This window comes from Neltuma alba, unplaced genomic scaffold (assembly GCF_004799145.2).
Source record: "Neltuma alba isolate B1F8T4 unplaced genomic scaffold, ASM479914v2 tig00012014_pilon, whole genome shotgun sequence".
In the NCBI taxonomy this organism is placed as follows: Eukaryota; Viridiplantae; Streptophyta; class Magnoliopsida; order Fabales; family Fabaceae; genus Neltuma; species Neltuma alba.
In genome coordinates, this window is record NW_021636585.1 from 90,207 (window position 1) to 109,353 (window position 19,147).

General features: G+C 37.3%; 1 pseudogene; it reads left to right on the forward strand.

Moving 5' to 3' along the window:
* On the forward strand, positions 1-11,225 carry LOC114721235 (probable leucine-rich repeat receptor-like protein kinase At5g49770; annotated as a pseudogene).
* Positions 11,226-19,147: the final 7,922 nt, after the last annotated feature.

The following is a 19,147-nucleotide window of genomic DNA, read 5'->3' on the forward strand; positions in this document are numbered from 1 at the left end:
TCTTCTTCTCAACTTCTTGCTGCTTTCTTTTGCAGCAGAATCACCATCCATGGAAGAAGATAGTAAGTCCTCTTTTATCAGTTTCCTCTTCTTCTATGATTCCATATTTTTCTCTTCGCTGCAGAACTCAGTTTCAGAACCATCTTACACAATCCATCTTTATAAACTACTTATCTTTTATAAAAAAGCTGATGGAACATTGACTAAAGTTTAAAAGTGTTCAATAAATTCAAGGGATCTGAACTTGATGAACAAAAACTGATGCTTCTCATATGGCTTACAATTTGTATGTATGTAGATGTATACGTCTGTAGTCTTTTAATTTTTTTAACTTAATGTAAAATAAGGAATAGAAGATTAAAAAGATTTTTTTTTTTTAAATCAAGAAGAAAACTAAAATTTTGAATGAAATTAGAGGATTAAATACACTCCACTTTGTAACATCAAATGGTACAAAAGAGGGCTAGACCCAACAAAAGAAAACTAAGACACTGGGTATTCAGATTCCAAACTTCTCTGAGGCATATCTTAATCCTAGTTAATTTCTCACACTCAACTCATTTAAACTTTTTTAACTGTCACAAAAAAAATTTATAAAAAAAGGCAAAGACTTCAGATTCGAAGGGCAAGAGAGCAACTGAGAGGATTTAGAAAGTAAATTTTTTGCAAGAGGATCGGCCAACTTGTTTTGCTCCCCTGAAAATTTGAAATAGCTTTCATCTTTATATCTCAGTCAAACCTCACTATCCTCTGGATGATAATATCCATATGCAGGGATGTTCAATAGGTCCATCTTAACTGGCTCGTCTCAGTCCTAGTCATATCGTCTGCCGTCCTGAAAAAATTTCCGGACAGGATAAAAAATAGGACAAGGATCGGATAGGACACAGGACAAGGTCGTCCCATCCCGGTAGTAATATTTTTTAATTTTTTATCATATCATAATCATTAAATATTAAAAATACAGAATGTTTTTATTTATAGTTTCTAAGATATATGTAGTTGAAATGATTATTATTTATTTAGAGTTTTTATTATTGCTTATGATTTTTGGAAAAGTGTAAATGAATTTTCAAATTATTATGTTACTAATTATTATTTATTTGGATTTTTCTTTAAGAGAGTTAAGCCCAAAGAAGAAAAAAAAGAAAAAAAATGCTTTCAAAAGAGCTAAACCCAAAGAACTAAAAATAGAAGAAGAAAAACAACCAAAATTCATTATAACAGGTCAAACCACAAAAAAATTTTTTTTTTTTTTTTAAAAAGGGCTTCTTGGTTCCGTCCCATTCCTCTTGGGACCGGCACAACACTAAGACAAGACGGGACACAAGATAGATTTCTTGTCCCATTCTTATTTATTGGGATCGGACCGAAACAATTTTGTCTCGGTCCCATCCCTTCCTGTGAGCAGCCCTATCCATATGCATCAATTAGCATCTCTTTTTTATGCAAGTATTCAGAGCTCCCTTGGATTTTATGCTAAGTTTATTTTTTTTAATGACTTGATTTTAATGTTTATTTAAATATTTCTTTTATTTAAAAAAATTAATAATTTTTGGGTTGATTCAAGTCAAACCACAAAAGTATAATACAACATCTTTTTTTAGTGATAGATTCTTTTCATTCCTTATTTAAAAGCATTATTTATGTCAAATCTTCGTCAAACTTTTTTTTTATTTAGGATTTTTTAAGATCCAAATGGTTTTGACTTTTGTGAGAGTTCAGAGTTTCAGATCATTTTAGAATAAACTTGATTAAATAATTAAAAAATTAGGACCGAGATTTGACTAAGGCCAAAGGTCAAACAAGGAAAAAAAATAAAGAAAAAATTTGAAGGAAATTCTTCCCCTCCACCATCTTGCGAGCATTGTAAGGAATCAATGACGGAAACCTACATTTGAATTCTTGACTGAGCATTGTGATGCAGTGAACGCCCTAGATTCTCTGAAGAACCTAATAAAAAATGTACCCCAAAGTTGGGAAAGTTCGGATCCTTGCAATGGCTGGGAGGGAATTTCCTGCACCGAGTCGCGTGTCACTTCCATGTAATGTCTCTATTCTCACTTGAATTTTCCTCCGGACTCTACTTCTTTTCCTGTGAAACTGAAACTTCATTGCAAGTATTTCAGACAAATAGCAGGCATAGATTTAAATGGCCAGCTTTCTGCGGATATTGGATCGCTCTCTGAATTACGGGCCCTGTAAGTTTTTCACTCTTCGTTACAACTTCCATTTTCGGTTTTGGATGTCAATGTAACCACACAATGATAATGTTTCTACTCATTTCACGCTTCTTTGTGAACTAAACATTTTCTACTTCAAGTGATAGGCATACCTTGTAATCATCCTCTCTGGTTATCGTGCTGTTTGATTTCTTTATAAAAAAGTATCTAACTTTTAGAGATCTAAGATAAAAATTTTACAAACTAAAAAGTATTATGCGTAGAGTTGCATGCATAACTTCGATCTCATTTGTTATTCCTACTTCTGGTCATTAATATAGTTATTAATATAGTTGATTCATTTGAGTAGATTAAAGATATTAGTTAAGTTAATTATTTATACTAAATAAATATTGTTTTTCTTAGCTTACTGATTACGTGTATTAGTTAGAACTTCTATTTAATGAAATCTTTAATTTATACAACTATTATAAGAATCGGAAAAAAATGATAAATATAAGAGACAAAGTTGATTAGTGTTTTATATTTAGAACTAAATTAAAAATTAAACTAGCTTTTATATTAAGGACGGAAAGCAGTATTTTTCTCATGAAAAAGAATATCGCTGACTGGAAACCATGATGCAAGCAGCGCGAGGTACGATATTATCTATCTAGTAGCGAGTAACGCCTGCAAGCTGCCTAAACTCATGCTAATCAAGGGTCAGCATTATCAATCTCTGTCATCGTCCACTACTCCATTATTTGTTATTCCCAATAATTTGAACATTGAGAAAATAAATATTTAGCTTAGTTTAACCTTTTTGAAGTCTTAATTTCTTGTTAAAATTACTCCAAAATGATATTGTGGTTGTTATTATTATTGTTTTTAATTTGGTCTGAAATGGGTATTGTTCGTTGACCAGTATTTATTACCATATCTCAATTGAGTCGTGTATTGTGTGGAGCTCGAGGCTCGTGTAAACAATGCCGCTTGGTAGAGATTATTAAGATATAGCATGAATTTGTTGTATTCTTTTTATATCTTCTGATGGAACAAGTTGAATAATTACACTTTATGTCTATTTTGATCTCCATGGATCTTACCTTTATCCTCTGTATATTAAAAAAGTAACCAGTTTTAATGCATGCACATATGTTTTACTTCTAATTTTCATATTTTGTAGGGATCTCTCTTACAATAAGAACCTAGGAGGACCACTTCCAAGAGAAATTGGAAATTTGAAGAAGCTGGAGGAATTGTAAGGAAGGATTGACTGTTGTTAGGATCCTCACACAAACATGAATTTGTTTAATAAGAAATGATTAAGTACTCGATCTCTCATTTATGTTCCAGATTTCTTGTTGGTTGTGGTTTCACTGGTCCTGTTCCAGATGAAATTGGATCATTACCAGAGCTTGCCTATTTGTGAGATTCTTTTTTTTTATTTTTAAAATCATTCTCCTACATAACAAAGATTATGTGAAAGTTAGGTTTTGTTTCTGGCATATATAATTTTCATTCAATCAAGGTTCTGTTTGTCTGGTAATGCTTTCACTTCAAGCTTTGTATATGACTCGATAAATTTAAGCGGTCTATATATTCTGACTCAAGTTGAGCCTTGAACCTCAAAATTTTAATTTGATTGAGTGTGATCATGGGGCTCCTATCAAAAGTAGGGCACGGGTTGTGTTTGAATTTGTTGTTTTTATATTTAAATTCTTTCAATGGCTATACTTCACTTCTCATTTGTTGAGGTTAAATAAGTGAAGAGTTGGTACGTTGTTGGTTAGTAATATGTTAAATTGTTAGTTCACCTTGGAAATCTTAATTACAATCCTTCTTAGTATATAATTAAGAGATAGATACATGTAAAATATATGTACAATTTGAATTTATATTTTCTCTGTGCCAATAGTTGAGCTCAGGATTGTAGTTCATTAATAACTGAAGAAAATATAGATTCTGTTGATATTTCTCATCTTAGTAGCTGTAAAAACTATGCTTCATTATTAGTATTGCCGCTCTCCGCCGCCGCCGCCGCCGCCGCCACGACCACGACCACGACCACCACGACCACCACGGCCACCACCGCCACCACGACCACCACCGCCGCCCCCGCCTGCTGCCCCCCTACCACCTCCTACCACTACCACCGCTACCACCACTACTACTACTACTACCACTACCACTACTACTACCACTACTATTACTATTACTATTACTATTACTATTACTATTACTATTACTATTACTATTACTATTATTATTATTATTATTATTATTATTATTATTATTTATTGTTCTGCTATGACATTTGGTTGTCAAACTAGACAAATTGAATAAGCAACTTCATGTTACAGATCTTTAAACTCAAACAGCTTTAGTGGAAGAATTCCAGCTTCCATTGGCAATCTATCAAAACTGCTATGGCTAGACTTAACTGATAATCAACTTGTTGGACCTATCCCTGTATCAAGTGGAGCTACTTCTGGTTTAGACATGCTGCACAATGCACTGCACTTGTATGTCAGTTCTCCTCTGCAATAGTTTAGTGATGGTTTTCTTTTACACAATAATTATCTATTTCATATTATGTATCCTGACATATATTCATTGCCAAAAGTCATCTTGGGAACAACAACATCTCAGGAGCTATTCCTCCCGAACTTTTCAGCTCAAATGTGGCTCTGATACATTTGTAAGTGTCATTATCTATTTCAGTTCAAATCTTTAAACTATCAAGCGAAAGTTCATGAATAATTTTATTATATTCTCAAACACATCCTTCATTTGATGGCCCATTTGGCTCAAAGTGTGAACAAAGTATGGGTCCATCATACCTTATTTTCAAGCAAAATTTTAATCAAGAGAATGGGGTGCAGCAAGAGTCCCACTCTAAAAAGATTATGTGAAGAATTATTTAATTAAAAATAATAGGCTATCAATGGAAGGCCGATGAATATTATAATAGTCTTTAGCATTATGAACCATCCTAATTTTTGTCCTCTTAGCCATAAATATTCAATTGAACAATTACATATTACCATAAAAAATTGTTACTCAGCCTCTCTAACTATAGGATGCGCTTGTCAGACTCACTATAGTACTTTTTGGGATAATATTCCTTTTATTTTCTTCTTTTTTCCCTTCCTGATCCATTGTTAATCAATAAATAAAATTACAAGATACTCCTTTGAACTTTCCTGAAACTACAGTGACCTCCGATCAGTTTTGCTAATTGTGCACCTAGCTGTCATTTTTGCATACAATGAAACGTTCCTCAGAAAATTTGAGTGGCCGCAAAGAAGAAAGGGAAAGGAACACTTACATAATACTAAAACAGAGAGTGAAAACTAGAGACATATTAGTAAAGTAATGGATCTGAATTTATGAGGATATTTTATTTTTGTTCGCCTACCAAGTTAAAAAAACATTTGTTTGCAGGATCTTGGATAGCAATAAACTTACTGGCAACATTCCCAATACGCTTGGCCTTGCTCAAAGTCTTACAGTGGTGTAAGTGTCCAAATTATATCCTGCTCAAACTAATTCATAGACAGAAATATTCTTGGTGCATTTTTGCAGTAACATTCCTTTGCTGCCACAGGCGCTTGGAAAATAACTTTTTGACTGGCTCTGTACCTCAGAACCTAGCACGCCTCCATAATGTTACGGACCTGTAAGATGACATAAGCATCCTGCCAAATCAAATCGTGCTCATTTCATGTGTATTATTAGCATCTGCAGATGAAATTTTGTCATTCTTCATCAAGCTCCTCGATTTTATTTATGTTTGTCAGGATCATGTACAACAATAATCTGTCAGGTCCCATTCCAAACCTAAGTGGAATGACTTCTCTCCAGTACTTGTAAGTAAAGCGTATATCTCTTACATTTGTATTTTGGTCCTTGAAGTTGTATCATCTCAATTTTAGTTCTCTGGAGTATTTTGTCTTCATGTTGGTGCTCTACCATGGCATGTTTAAGTGGCAGCTGAGCACCTAATGTTTGCATTATCTTCACATTAGGCTTTGGTGCTCTTCTCTATTGACTGGATTTAACATCAGGACAATATTGAAGATAAAATACTGTTTGAAATACTAAAATGAAACCAGATTTACTTGAGGACCAAATTTTCGTTTCAATTATTTTTGTGAAACTGGCTAAGTTTTTGAAATCATTCGTGTAGGGATATGAGCAACAATGACTTTGACCCATCTGAATTTCCATCGTGGCTTCAAAACTTACCAAGTTTGAAATCACTGTATGTCTTTCTTATTTTACTTCTTGATCACATCAGTTCTGTGTGTGTTTGTAATTTCAACACTCAAATGCTGTTAGCCCCCCCTTTTTTTGGGACAGAATAATGGTGAATACGAATCTTGAAGGGAAGATTCCTGCTGCTTTCTTAGTCTAGCCAATTTACAGACCGTGTAAGTGCCAAATTATCTATGCTCGTGATAATTGTGTTCATTATAGGAATAGTGTCATCCATGACAAATATTCCGCATGTGATCTTAGGGTTCTGAAAGACAATAAACTCAATGGAAGGCTAGAAATTGGCACCAACCACAGCAAACAACTGCAACTGATTGATTTGCAGAATAATCTTATTGAGGGTTTTAACAAACAATATGAAGCCTTTGGGATCACAATAATGTAAGCATAGCTGTTAATGGTTCTGGTCGTTTTTCAATATTGTGTTGCATAGGTTATTTGATTATATCTGACAAGTTTATTTTAAGAATAATTATTAAACAAAGTAAATTATGTAGAGTTTCCTTGAATTTTCTGAAGTTAAATTGACGTCTTTTCTATTTTCAAATTCAATGTAAATTTCTCTAAATTTGCTAAATTACAGGTACCTCCCTTATGCTTTGAACCACACGTACAAATGTCTTGTGGAACAAAAGGCAAAATATATACATCACCCTCTAGTTTTGTTGACATTACACCTAGTCATGGAATTTTTGTTTAAAAAGCTTCACGAGCTTCCCCTGATAGTAGAATGGAAGTCTGTAATTAATTTCATCTAAAGTTAAAGAAGTTTTTGTAATTTACTCTTTTTCAGGGAAAGTTTGGGTAAATTTTGAAAATAAAAAGATGTCCGTTAATTTTAACAATGTCACGGGAGGTCTTTGTTGGTTTTAGAAATAATAAAACGTCTCAATAATTTCAACAATAATTGTGCGAGGTCCATGCAATATACTCTCATATTGTAAACAAGTTGTGCTTTTGGAATGGATTGGTATTCACAATGCCTATCTTTTCTTTCTTTTTTGTGCCTGCATGGATGAGTAATAACTGCATTTTTTCAGACTCGCAGGCAACGCTGCTTGTCATGAAACAGGTTCTGAAACAAGTGCTCTGTGCACCATTTATGACAAACCAGCTGCAGAATTGCTGAGAAACTGTTCCGATAAATGCAGTGTCTCAAATCAGATTTCTAGTCCCAATTGCAAATGCGCATATCCGTATGTTGGAATTTTAGCTTATAGAGCTCCTTCTTATATGATAAACAAAACTGCCCTTAAGGAAATTCTTGTGAGAACATTCCAATCCCGTCATCTACCTGTGGACTCTGTTTCTGTGATCAATCCACCTTGCTCTCCGTTTCAATGTTTTAAACTCACCGTACAGATCTTCCCTTCAGGCCAAGACCACTTCAATCAAACAATGATATCTGCAATGAGCGTTCTGCTAAGTAACCTCAGTACAACTGAAGCATATACTTTCATTCTTGGTCTTGATAACTATGGTAATGTTAACCACTTTCAAACATTGGTTTCGTTTATATTTTACTATTCTAATGGTCTCTAGCTTTCCAAAAAATTTATGAGTACATATAATTTTAAAAAAATAATAATAATTTGGCCCTTATCTGTGAACCTCCATCCAAGTGCCATGGGGGGGGGGGGAGTTATCATCTTAGCATAAATATGCAAATTTCTGCCAACTCAGCCCAGGGCAGCGAGCCAGCGATCAGATTTGAATCTTATCAAATTAAGAGCTTGAGAATGGATTCTTAAGGGAGAGATATATAGAAGAGAAGGAGTGGGTAGAAAGAGAGAAAGTGACCCCTATTCTAATGCCAGCAGGCTGAATTAGGGTGAATTTTGAATTTCAATGTGTCAGGCAAGTCAACGTACTTTCATGACCCTCAAATGAAAGTTTAATGACAAGGGAGGACCAAACTAAGAGCTGATTAGAACTTTGAGGACTAACAGAGTAATTAAACATGTCATTTCATATTGAAAAAAGTATTGGTAATCCTCTATTCAGACTGTTCTTTGATAGTATCTTGCAATTTGTAAGGACCTGAAAGTTCAAGTAAATCATCAAACACCAGAATCATAATTGGAGCTGCAGTTGGAGGTTCTGTGTTGCTTGTGCTATTTCTCCTCGCTGGTGTTTATGCTCTTTCCCAAACAAGAAGAGCAGAAAAAGCGATGGAAGAAAGCAATCCATTCGGTCAGATATCTTTATTCTATTCAGCACCTTAATTGCTACCAAGTCATGTGCAATTTAGGTTTATCTGCATATTTGACCTCACAAATGCAGGGAACTGGGATCTAAATGACAGCAGCAGCACCAGACCTCAGTTACGTGGAGCAAAGAGGTTCTCTTTCAAAGAACTTAAAGAATACACGAACAATTTTTCACAAGCCAATGAGATTGGATCTGGGGGTTATGGGAAGGTATCAATCGTATTCTGGTTAAGAAATGGACACTAGCCTCTTAAATTCTAGAGGCCCCTTATTCTGGGACCGGTAGCATTGGTAAATCTAACGAAACCCCTAATGTGATACCCAAGATGAAGTTATTGTTATTTGGAATCTTCTTACTATACTTGCGATAATATTGGAAAATTATCGTGAGCAAATTAACTGTGGTGATACAACCAAGAACTGTTATATGAACTAGGTAGTGACAATGCTATTGTGCCTATGTTATATATTTGTGCCTACATTTTAATAGGTGAATGTCCGCAGGTTTATCGGGGAACTCTTCCCAGTGGACAACTGGTTGCAATAAAACGAGCTCAGAAACAATCAAATCTAGGGGTACTTCAGTTTAAAGCTGAGATTGAACTCCTTTCAAGAGTCCACCATAAGAATCTGGTTAGCCTTCTGGGATTCTGCTTCGAGAGAGGAGAACAAATGCTTGTTTATGAATTTGTTCCTAACGGAACCTTGAAGGATAGCATCTCAGGTAGAGGGTTCATCGGTTTGGTATTGCTTAATTTTGAACCAATACTAAGTTGGGTCGAGATAACTGATTTTTGGATTTTGATTGATTTAGTTTGTTTTGGTTCAGTTGAGTGTTCCTTTTTTCAATTTTTTAAAAAAATAATTTTAGTTAGATTTTATGCTATTATAGGTATACAAGTCAATCTCAAGAAAATTTTGGTAAAACAATACTCACGAATATTATATTATTATTAGCTAAATGCGTTCTTCAATCGTGCACAGACGCGCACAACCAAATATAACGAAGTTAACCTGACAATTCAACTGATTGAATTTGGTTTTGACGTGGGAAACTAATTTCGGCTCCCCCCCCCCCCAATTTTGTTTGGTTAAGTACCTGAAATAAACTAACCAGGTTATGATCTGTTCATATCCTTTCTTTTCACGTGATGAAATCAAAAGCTTAAGTTGGTAATTGAAGGCTCATGAATATTTCTTATGGTAACCTCTTTCAATGCCAATTGTCTATGCAGGGAAGTCTGGCATAAGATTGGACTGGGCTAGAAGGTTAAAAGTAGCCCTTGGTACTGCTAGAAGTTTGGCTTATCTCCATGAACATGCCAATCCTCCTGTTATACATAGAGACATTAAATCAGCCAACATTTTGCTGGATGAACGCTTGAATGCAAAAGTTGCCGATTTTGGTCTTTCCAAGCCTATGGACAATTGTGAAAAAGATCACGTCACTACACAAGTTAAAGGAACAATGGTTAGTACAGTATCCTCTAAACCTTCATACTATACCAAAAAAGCAGAAGGTAGGAAGTGACTGATTTCATGCTTATCTAAATACGTTATCCGTAATTAAATAATTATTCTTTCTAAATTGTATGTTCCTGGAGAATATTAATAAAATTATAACGCATCTATTAATCTTAGGCTAAGTATGGTCTAGCTTCAACAGCATATGTAGAACAGCTATTTTTGTAGAGTTTAGATACCAGAACATATCTCATTATATCTGAAATAAAGAGCTTTCTATGGAGTAGAATACTTGAAGAACTTCAAGAACCTGACGCTCTTGTACTCCTGCACTTTATTTGTAAATGGAGCATAATAATATGATGGAAGGCATATCATTGGCTCTAATTTGTTTTGTTTTGGAGTAACATAGTGTTTAGCTATGAAAGATATTCAGGTAAAAATCTTACTGGAGAATTAGATGGCCATAAATTTTGTCTTCTTGAAAAATATTTTGGATCTTAGCAAATTCATCAAGTTCATCACACAGGGCTACTTGGATCCGGATTATTACACTACTCAACAGGTGTCTGAGAAAAGTGATGTTTATAGTTTTGGAGTGCTAATGTTGGAGCTAATAACTGCAAGAAAACCAATACAAGGAGGGAAACATATTGTGAAAGTATTTCGGAGTACAATTGACAAGACGAAAAACTTGCATGGCCTTCAAGAAATTCTTGACCCAGCTCTTGGCTTAGGCTCTCCACTGAAGGAACTGGAGAACTTTGTTGATCTTGCAATGAACTGTGTTGAGGATTCAGGAGCAGACAGACCGACAATGAGCGATGTGGTGAAAGAAATAGAAAGCATGTTGAAATCTGCTGGTTTGAACCCTAGAGCTGAATCATCAGCGTCTAATTCAGCTAGCTTTGAGGAGGTAAATAGTGTGACTACTTCCTTGCATGTTTGCAACAGTAACGAGTCTTTAGATTCGAGTTCATTCTGCAATATTGGAAAGATTGAACCGAAGTAAATCTTCGACTCATGTTTGAACTGTAAGGCAACTTGTTTATCAAGTACTGCTAGATCAAAAAGGATAAAAAATATAAAACAGTGTTTATTAAGAGTACATAGTAATCTAGAATTAAAAAAATAACCTGTAAAGAAGAGTTTTGGAAAAGGTGAATTGTGTGTTTTTATTACAGAACTGTCTAGCAAACATGTAAAAATTGCGCCTATCTTTACTTTTTCATCCTTCAAGTGATGTGTGAACTGTTAGTCTTTGAACATATAGAATGAGGATTAATAATTTAATTTTGATGTAGTTTGCTTGTTTGGTAATTCCTTTTATGTGTTCCTAAAATGGGAAGGGAATTATAATTTGAAAGAGGCATAGCGCTGTTTTGTGTTGAATAATTGAATAAATTTCTATTTTTCTTACAAGATGTTTAAATTATATACTGCTTTATTTTAACAATTTTGCATAAGTTTCTCTTAAACTTATTATAACATATTTAAATGGGTCTTATATTTAGGACCGGATGAGTAACATTTTACAAAAAGGAAAATGACACAAAAATGGCACCTGAACTTGGAAATGCCAAAAATGATTATTTGAATTTGCAAAATCCTAATTTAGTTATAAGTGACCAATTTAACATTTATAAATTTTTTGAAATGATCATATTGCCCTTATTTTATTTATTGTGTTTTAAGAAACCAAATGCCCCCACTGGCTGTCCAGTCACCAGAGCTCCGGCAACCGCCGCCAATCGGTCGTTAGAACTTCGGCAGCCGACAATAATTTTTTTTTGAAAATTTTTGCAATTTTAGTGAAATGATTAACAATTTTTATAATGTTGTTAAAAAATTCAGTATAGCAATTATCAATAGGTTTTCTAGAAAATTCAAAAAGTTATTTTCACAATTTCAATAATGCCATTAACAAATTCCGTAACTCTATTACCGACTTTAATATAGCATTTAACAAAAGCTTTTCTAAAAAATTAAAAAAAATGAAATTTTTACAACTTCAGTAAAACGATTAATAAGTTTTGTAATACTATTAACAAGTTCAATATAGTAGTTAACAACAGATTTTTTAGAAAATTCAAAAAGTAGCATTTTTACAACTTTAATAATGTTATTAATAAGTTCTGTAACTCTATTAACAAGTTTGATATAATATTTAATAACAGGTTTTCTGAAAAATTCAAAAAGTGACATTTTTACAACTTTAGTAACACAGTTAACAAGTCATGTAATGATATTAACAACTCTTATGACTATAATGCCTGCCTAATAAGTGAAAAAAATTTTGTTGCACTACTTTCATAAGGAACTACTCCTCCGGTCCTTGATATAAGGCTCATTTAACTAATTTGATTAGATTAAGAAAGTTAGGTAAGTTAGTTAATTATAAGAAAAGTGACACATTTTTCCTAAAACACCATAATCATTTTCTTAATACCCACTCTCCCCCTTCTATTAATTATGGTTGAGGGAGTATCCATAGGGGTAATTTAGAGAAAATTGATAAATATGATAAATGTTCTTATATTTAGAACCAAAATCAACTCAAGAATTGAGTCCTATATTAAGGACCAGAGGAGTAATATAAAAAACATCAACCTTTATGAGATTTGCTACTATTATTACATGATTTTGTTAACCGTGTTACTGAAGTTATAAAAATGCTACTTTTTGAATTTTTCAAAAAACCTATTGTTAAATTCTATATTGAAGTTGTTAATAGAGTTACTGAACTTATTAACGTCATTACTGAAATTGTGAAAATACTACTTTTTAAACTTTCTGAAAAGCCTATTGTTAACTGCTATACTGAACTTGTTAATAGCATTACAAAACTTATTAACTGTTTTACTAAAGTTGTAAAAATTTCCAAAAAAAAAAGTAGTTACTAAAGTTGTAAACATGCCATTTTTTTAATTTTTTTAGAAAATCTATTGTTAAATGCTATAACGAAATTGTTAATAGAATTACGGAACTTGTTAATGACATTACTGAAGTTCTAAAAATGCTACTTTTTGAATTTTCTGGAAAACCTGTTGTTAACTACTATATTGAACTTGTTAATAGCGTTACAAAAGTTGTTAACCATTTTATTGAAATTATAAAAATTTTCAAAAAAAATTATTGCTGGCCGTCGAAGCTTCGGCAATTGACCGGCCAGTGAAGGCATTTCTTTTTTTAAAAAAAATAAATAAAATAAAGGATAATATGGCCACTTCATAAAATTTATAAATGTCAAATTAGTTACTTATGACTAAATTGATATGATGTAAAACAAGAAAGGATTGGAAGGGATGAGAGGTTAGAGAAGAGGAAGAAGAAGAGAGGAGAAGTAGAGAAGCAGGGAGAACGGGAGAAAACTGATCGATAAATTCTAAATGCCAAGTCTGATCACAAACTGAAACCCTAAACTATAAATAAAAGAAAGAAATAAAATAAATAAAAGAAATAAAATGAGGGGAGTGGGGAAGTGGGGTGAATGGAGTAACTACCCACGATCTAAAATAAACAATAATAAAAATAATTAATTAGTTAAATTAAAATCTGCATCATTTCTCCCCGGCTTGGAAGAACTCGCCACTGGAGAGTTGGACAGCTGGAAGTCATCAAGGAAGGCGGGGTTCATACGACGAAATTCGTCCTCAGTAATCCATGTGGCATCTGCATCAGTGCAGCCTTTCCAACGAACGAGGTAACGACTAATGGGACCTGCTGGAGTGGATATCGTCTGCTCATCCATCACGGCATCAATGGCTGGGGCAGGCGGCGCAACCTTGGGCAACGGTGGAGTTGGGGCTTGGTAGGTCGAGGTACCTGCAGAATCATCAGAACACAAAGGGGGCGGCTCGAAAGTGCCCCGGTAAGGAACAAGATCCTCAACATTAAATACTGGACTGATAGCCATATCTGGAGGTAACTCTAATAAGTATGCATTGGGCCCTAACTTCTTGGAAATGCAAAATGGGCCAGAGGCACGAGCATGCAGCTTCTTGTAAGGCCTCTTTGGAAAACGCTCAGGCCGTATACGAGCCATGACAAGATCGCCAACATCGAACTCCTGGTGACGTCGATGGACATTAGCAGCTACCTTATACCTGTCATTATTTAAAGTTAACTTACGCCTAACCTCAGCATGAATATCGTGAAGGCGATGTGCAAAGGTCTCGGCGGACTCAGAAGGGCGAGCAGACAGGAGAAGGGGAACAAGGTCAACAGGCTGCTTTGGGTTGTAACCCTGAACAATTTGGAATGGGCTTTTGCCAGTGGATCTATTGACCGAGTTATTGTAAGCAAATTCAGCTATAGGCAAGACTAAATCCCAGTTACCAGGCTTATCGCCAACTAAACTACGGAGCAGGTCACCTAAGCTACGGTTAGTCACTTCAGTCTGTCCGTCAGTCTGAGGGTGGAAAGCAGACGAGAACTTCAGTTGTGTACCGAATAGCTTCCAAAGGGTCTTCCAGAAATAGCTGACAAACTTGACATCCCTATCAGAGACGATAGTGGTAGGCAAACCGTGAAGACGCACAACCTCTCGAAAGAAAAGCTTTGCCAGATGTGAGGCATCGGTAGTCCTACTGCACGGAATAAAATGTGCCATCTTTGAGAATCTATCAACCACAACCAAGACAGAGTCGTGCCCTCTCACTGTCTTAGGCAATCCAAGCACGAAATCCATGCTAATGTCCTTCCAAGGTGCCTCAGGAACAGGAAGAGGCGTGTACAATCCAGTATTCCTCTTCTTTGCTTTGGCCGTATGGCATGTACGACACTGGGAAAGGATTCGAGCAACATCACGCTTAAGGGAAGGCCAGTAGAACCTATCTTCAACCAGGACCGTAGTCTTCTGAACGCCGAAGTGTCCGGCTAACCCTCCAGCATGCAATTCCCAAACAAGAAAATCGCGTACTGACGTGCGGGGAATGCACAATCTTGTCCCACGGAACAGGTAGCCATCATTGATAAGGAAATCCACATGATCGTGGCGGTTGCCATCTTTAACCTCGTTATAAATGATGCCAAAGTCAGGACACGAGGTGTACTCATCCCTGAGCCGGTCAAAGCCCATGACACTAACCGTTAGAGTGTTGAGAACGTGGATTCTTCGACTAAGAGCGTCAGCTACTTTGTTCTCTACCCCTGGGCGGTGCTTGACCACGAAGGTAAACTCCTGAATGAATTCGCTCCACTTGGCATGTTTGGCATTCAAATGCCGTTGGGAGCTAAGGAACTTGAGAGACTGGTGGTCTGAGTATATGACAAACTGTTGGGGAAGGAGGTAGTACTTCCAATGCTCCAAAGAGCGAACAATGGCGTAGAACTCTTTGTCATACGTGGAGTACTTTTGCTTGGCCTCATTGAGCTTCTCACTGAAGTAGGCGACAGGGTGGCCTTCTTGGCTGAGAACGCCTCCAATCCCAACCCCGGATGCATCGCACGCAACTTCAAAGCACTTGTTGAAATCAGGTAAAGCCAGGACGGGAGCACTCGAGAGTTTCTTCTTAATAGTGCTGAAAGCTGTGGAGGCCATGGGAGTCCAGTTGAACTTATCCTTCTTCAGGCAGTCAGTAATTGGAGACATAAGTGTGCTGAAGTCTCTGATGAAACGCCGATAGAAAGATGCAAGCCCATGGAAGCTACGTGCTTCATGCAGCGTCTGCGGTTCTGGCCAATCTTGAATAGCTCGGACTTTCGCAGGGTCAGCAGATAAGCCTTGTTCCGAGACGATGAATCCGAGAAACATAACTTGGCTCTGTAGGAAGGAGCACTTTGGTAGGTTGAGATAAAATTTCTCCTTCCGCAGGGTCAGAAGCACCTGTCTAAGGTGGTGCAAGTGGTCATCTCTGGACTTACTAAAAACCAGGATGTCATCAAAATAGACAACCACGAACTTTCCCAGATAGGGCTGCAGCATATGTGTCATCACTCGCATAAATGTGCTCGGGGCGTTTGTTAAGCCAAATGGCATAACGAGCCACTCGTACAGTCCATCTTGTGTCTTGAATGCGGTCTTCCACTCATCTCCTGGTCTGATTCGAATCTGATGGTAACCACTACGAAGATCAAGCTTGGAGAACCACTTAGACCCAGACACGAAATCAAGCATGTCCTCTAACCTAGGGATCGGGAACCTGTACTTGACAGTTATCTTGTTTATGGCTCGACTATCAACACACATTCTCCACGAGCCGTCTTTCTTCGGAGTCAGAAGGGCAGGGACAGCACAAGGACTGAGGCTATGCTGGATATAGCCCTTCTCAAGCAAGCTGTTAACCTGACGCTCTTCCCGATCTTTAGGGTTCATCCTGTAGTGTGGAAGGTTGGGGAGCTGTGATCCTGGAACCAAATCGATTGCATGCTGGATGTTCCTCATGGGTGGCAAGTCAGGAGGTAACTCCTCAGGTGCAACATCTTTAAACTCGTCCAAGAGTTGGGTCACTTCTTTTGGGAAGTTGTCAGGTATTGGTGCAGGAGGAGAAATGACTTTAGAAACAACAGCAAGGATGACATCACCCTCTCTACTTTCTTCGATGAATTGCTTTTCCGTGAGGAGGTGAAGGTTGATAGGTTTAGAAGTGGATCCTTTCGTGGGGATTAGACCTTTTGCTTTAGGCTCAGGCTTTGCAGGACGGAGTAAGATGGTCTTGCCCTCATGCTTGAAGATGTGGTTGTTCGCTCGGCCTTGGATAGTGACATCATGGTCATATAGCCACGGGCGTCCTAAAAGAATATGAGACACATCCATAGGAATCACAACACATAAAACATCCTCCTTGTAGTCACCCAACTGGAGTGGGACTCGACACTGCTGAGTGATAAGCATTGAAGTGTTGTCAATCCACGCAACTCGGAAAGGCTTAGCAATTTGCTCTGTCTTAAGTCCAAGACGAGCAACACCTCGACTAGAGATCACATTCCTTTCACTTCCACTATCAATAACCAGTTTGCATGACTTATCACCGCACTTCACGAAGGTGTGGAAGATGCTGTTCCGTTTCCATGAGTCATCTGGCGTTGGGACAGTCAGAGGCATCGCATCACTCCAAGATGACCTGATGGCATGTCATCACAATTAATTTCTTCGTCCACATCAGAAGGAATATCGACAGGGTCGATGACGACATCTGGATCGCTCTCGAGTAGTGCATCGTCTTGAGATTCGATAAGCAACGCACGTTGCGGGCACTTTGAAGCGATGTGTCCCTTAGAGTGACACTTGAAACACTCTATCGATGAGCTACCTGTGCGAGCGTTCGAGGCTAATGACTCTCTTGGCCTAGAAGCGCTTGGTCCTGAAAGTTGTTGACTTACCCGCTGATTGCCCGAAACAGTGGAGCTGCGTGTTGGACGAGACTCTAATCCAGAGAAGCTGGGACGCCTGAAAGAGGGATACTTAGGCAGGGAGTCAATGTCGATAGCCTTATGATATGCTTCCTCTAAAGTGTAAGGACGGTTTACTCTGAGCTCCCTCTGTATGTCATCCCTAAGGCCGCTGATGAACCTCTCAATAACCACAAAACTCGGCTCATTTAAGTCATTGCGGATCAGAAGGTCATCGTATCGAGAGACGTAGTCGGCTGCCGATGAGGTTCCTTGCTTGAGGTTGTTCAATTGGTTGAAAAGCATGCTTAAGTGACTGACCGGCACGTACTTTTCCTTAAGCTTCAACTTCATCTCCTCCCAAGTAGTGACAGGAGGTTGCCCTAGGCGTTCAAGGTTCGTTTGGACGAACTGCCAATACTTCCTTGCAGATCCTACGAGCTTCATCTTGGTAAAACGAACGCGTTGTATGTCACTCATATTGTACCACTCGAAGTAGTCGTCCATGGTGGCTAACCAATCGAGGAAGGCATTCGCATCTAAACGACCATCAAAGTCAGGTGCCTCAACTTTAACCCTCTTCGTCGCATCATCATTGTAGTCTTGCCGAGGGGTGTCTCGGTATCGTCTGGGCGGCGACGGTTCTCGTCCATACCTAGGGCGCGCGGCGTATCCTCCATAGGCTCGTCGGTTCACAACATGGGATTCGTAGCGAGCCTCTGTCCCTTGCTCATCCCATGGGTTGTCCTCTTCCTCGAACTGTGGGGGAAGGGTCTCAACGTGTAGCGGTTTAGCCTGCGGGTTACGTAGCCCTATAGACAGTTGGGAGCCTCTAGTGTGAGATGGTCCAATGGTGTCGAACTTAAGGTGCGCTTGATTGGTCTCAGGTACATTTCCAAGAATCCCTTCTGCACCTTTACTAAAGACATGCCTATCAATTCTTAGGAGAGAATCTCTAATTTCTTGCTGGGAGGTCCTAAGCTCTTGATTAGATACCTTAAGCTCCTGAGTAGTGGCTCTAAGCTCCTGACACTGGGAGTTATATTCTTGCTTAATCTCGGCCAAAGATTCCTTAAGGCATTTGGTAAGTTCATTCAGTTTTAGTTCAAAGGTCTGAAGTCTCTGGTCCATTTGGGATTGAAGGGAGCTAACACGAGGTTCTAAAGATTGAAGTGCTTGGTCTAAGGTGTCTTGTCTATTTTCAATATCACGAATAGTCATGCAGTAGATAGACGAAAGCTAACAACAAATAATGAAGCAAGTAAAGAGCTACTAATAAAATGAAAATAAATTCTTCCTCCTTTTTTTTTTTGCTTTTTTTTCCTCTTTTTTTTTTAAACAAATGAAAATGCTAATAAAATATAATATCTACGGTAGACAATAATCAATAAAATGGCAAAAGCAAACTAGTAACCTCCAGTATGTCAAACTAGTCACAGTAAGTTAAAGAGAGGGTCAATTGCGCCTTACCAACGCACTTAAAGAGACCAGAAAAAATTACCCCAAAGTGTCTAAATGATTCTGTGGCCGAAGTGAAATTTTGACAAAATCCGGGTCCAGAAGTGTAATTTCCTCCAACGAATAGGGTCAGACAGTAAAATTTCGAAATCTGGGGTGAATCCGAAATTTTCTGGAAATTATGGGTCGAGTGTGTAATTTTCGCTAAAACTGAATCTGAGCCGCAGAGGCACGGAGGCG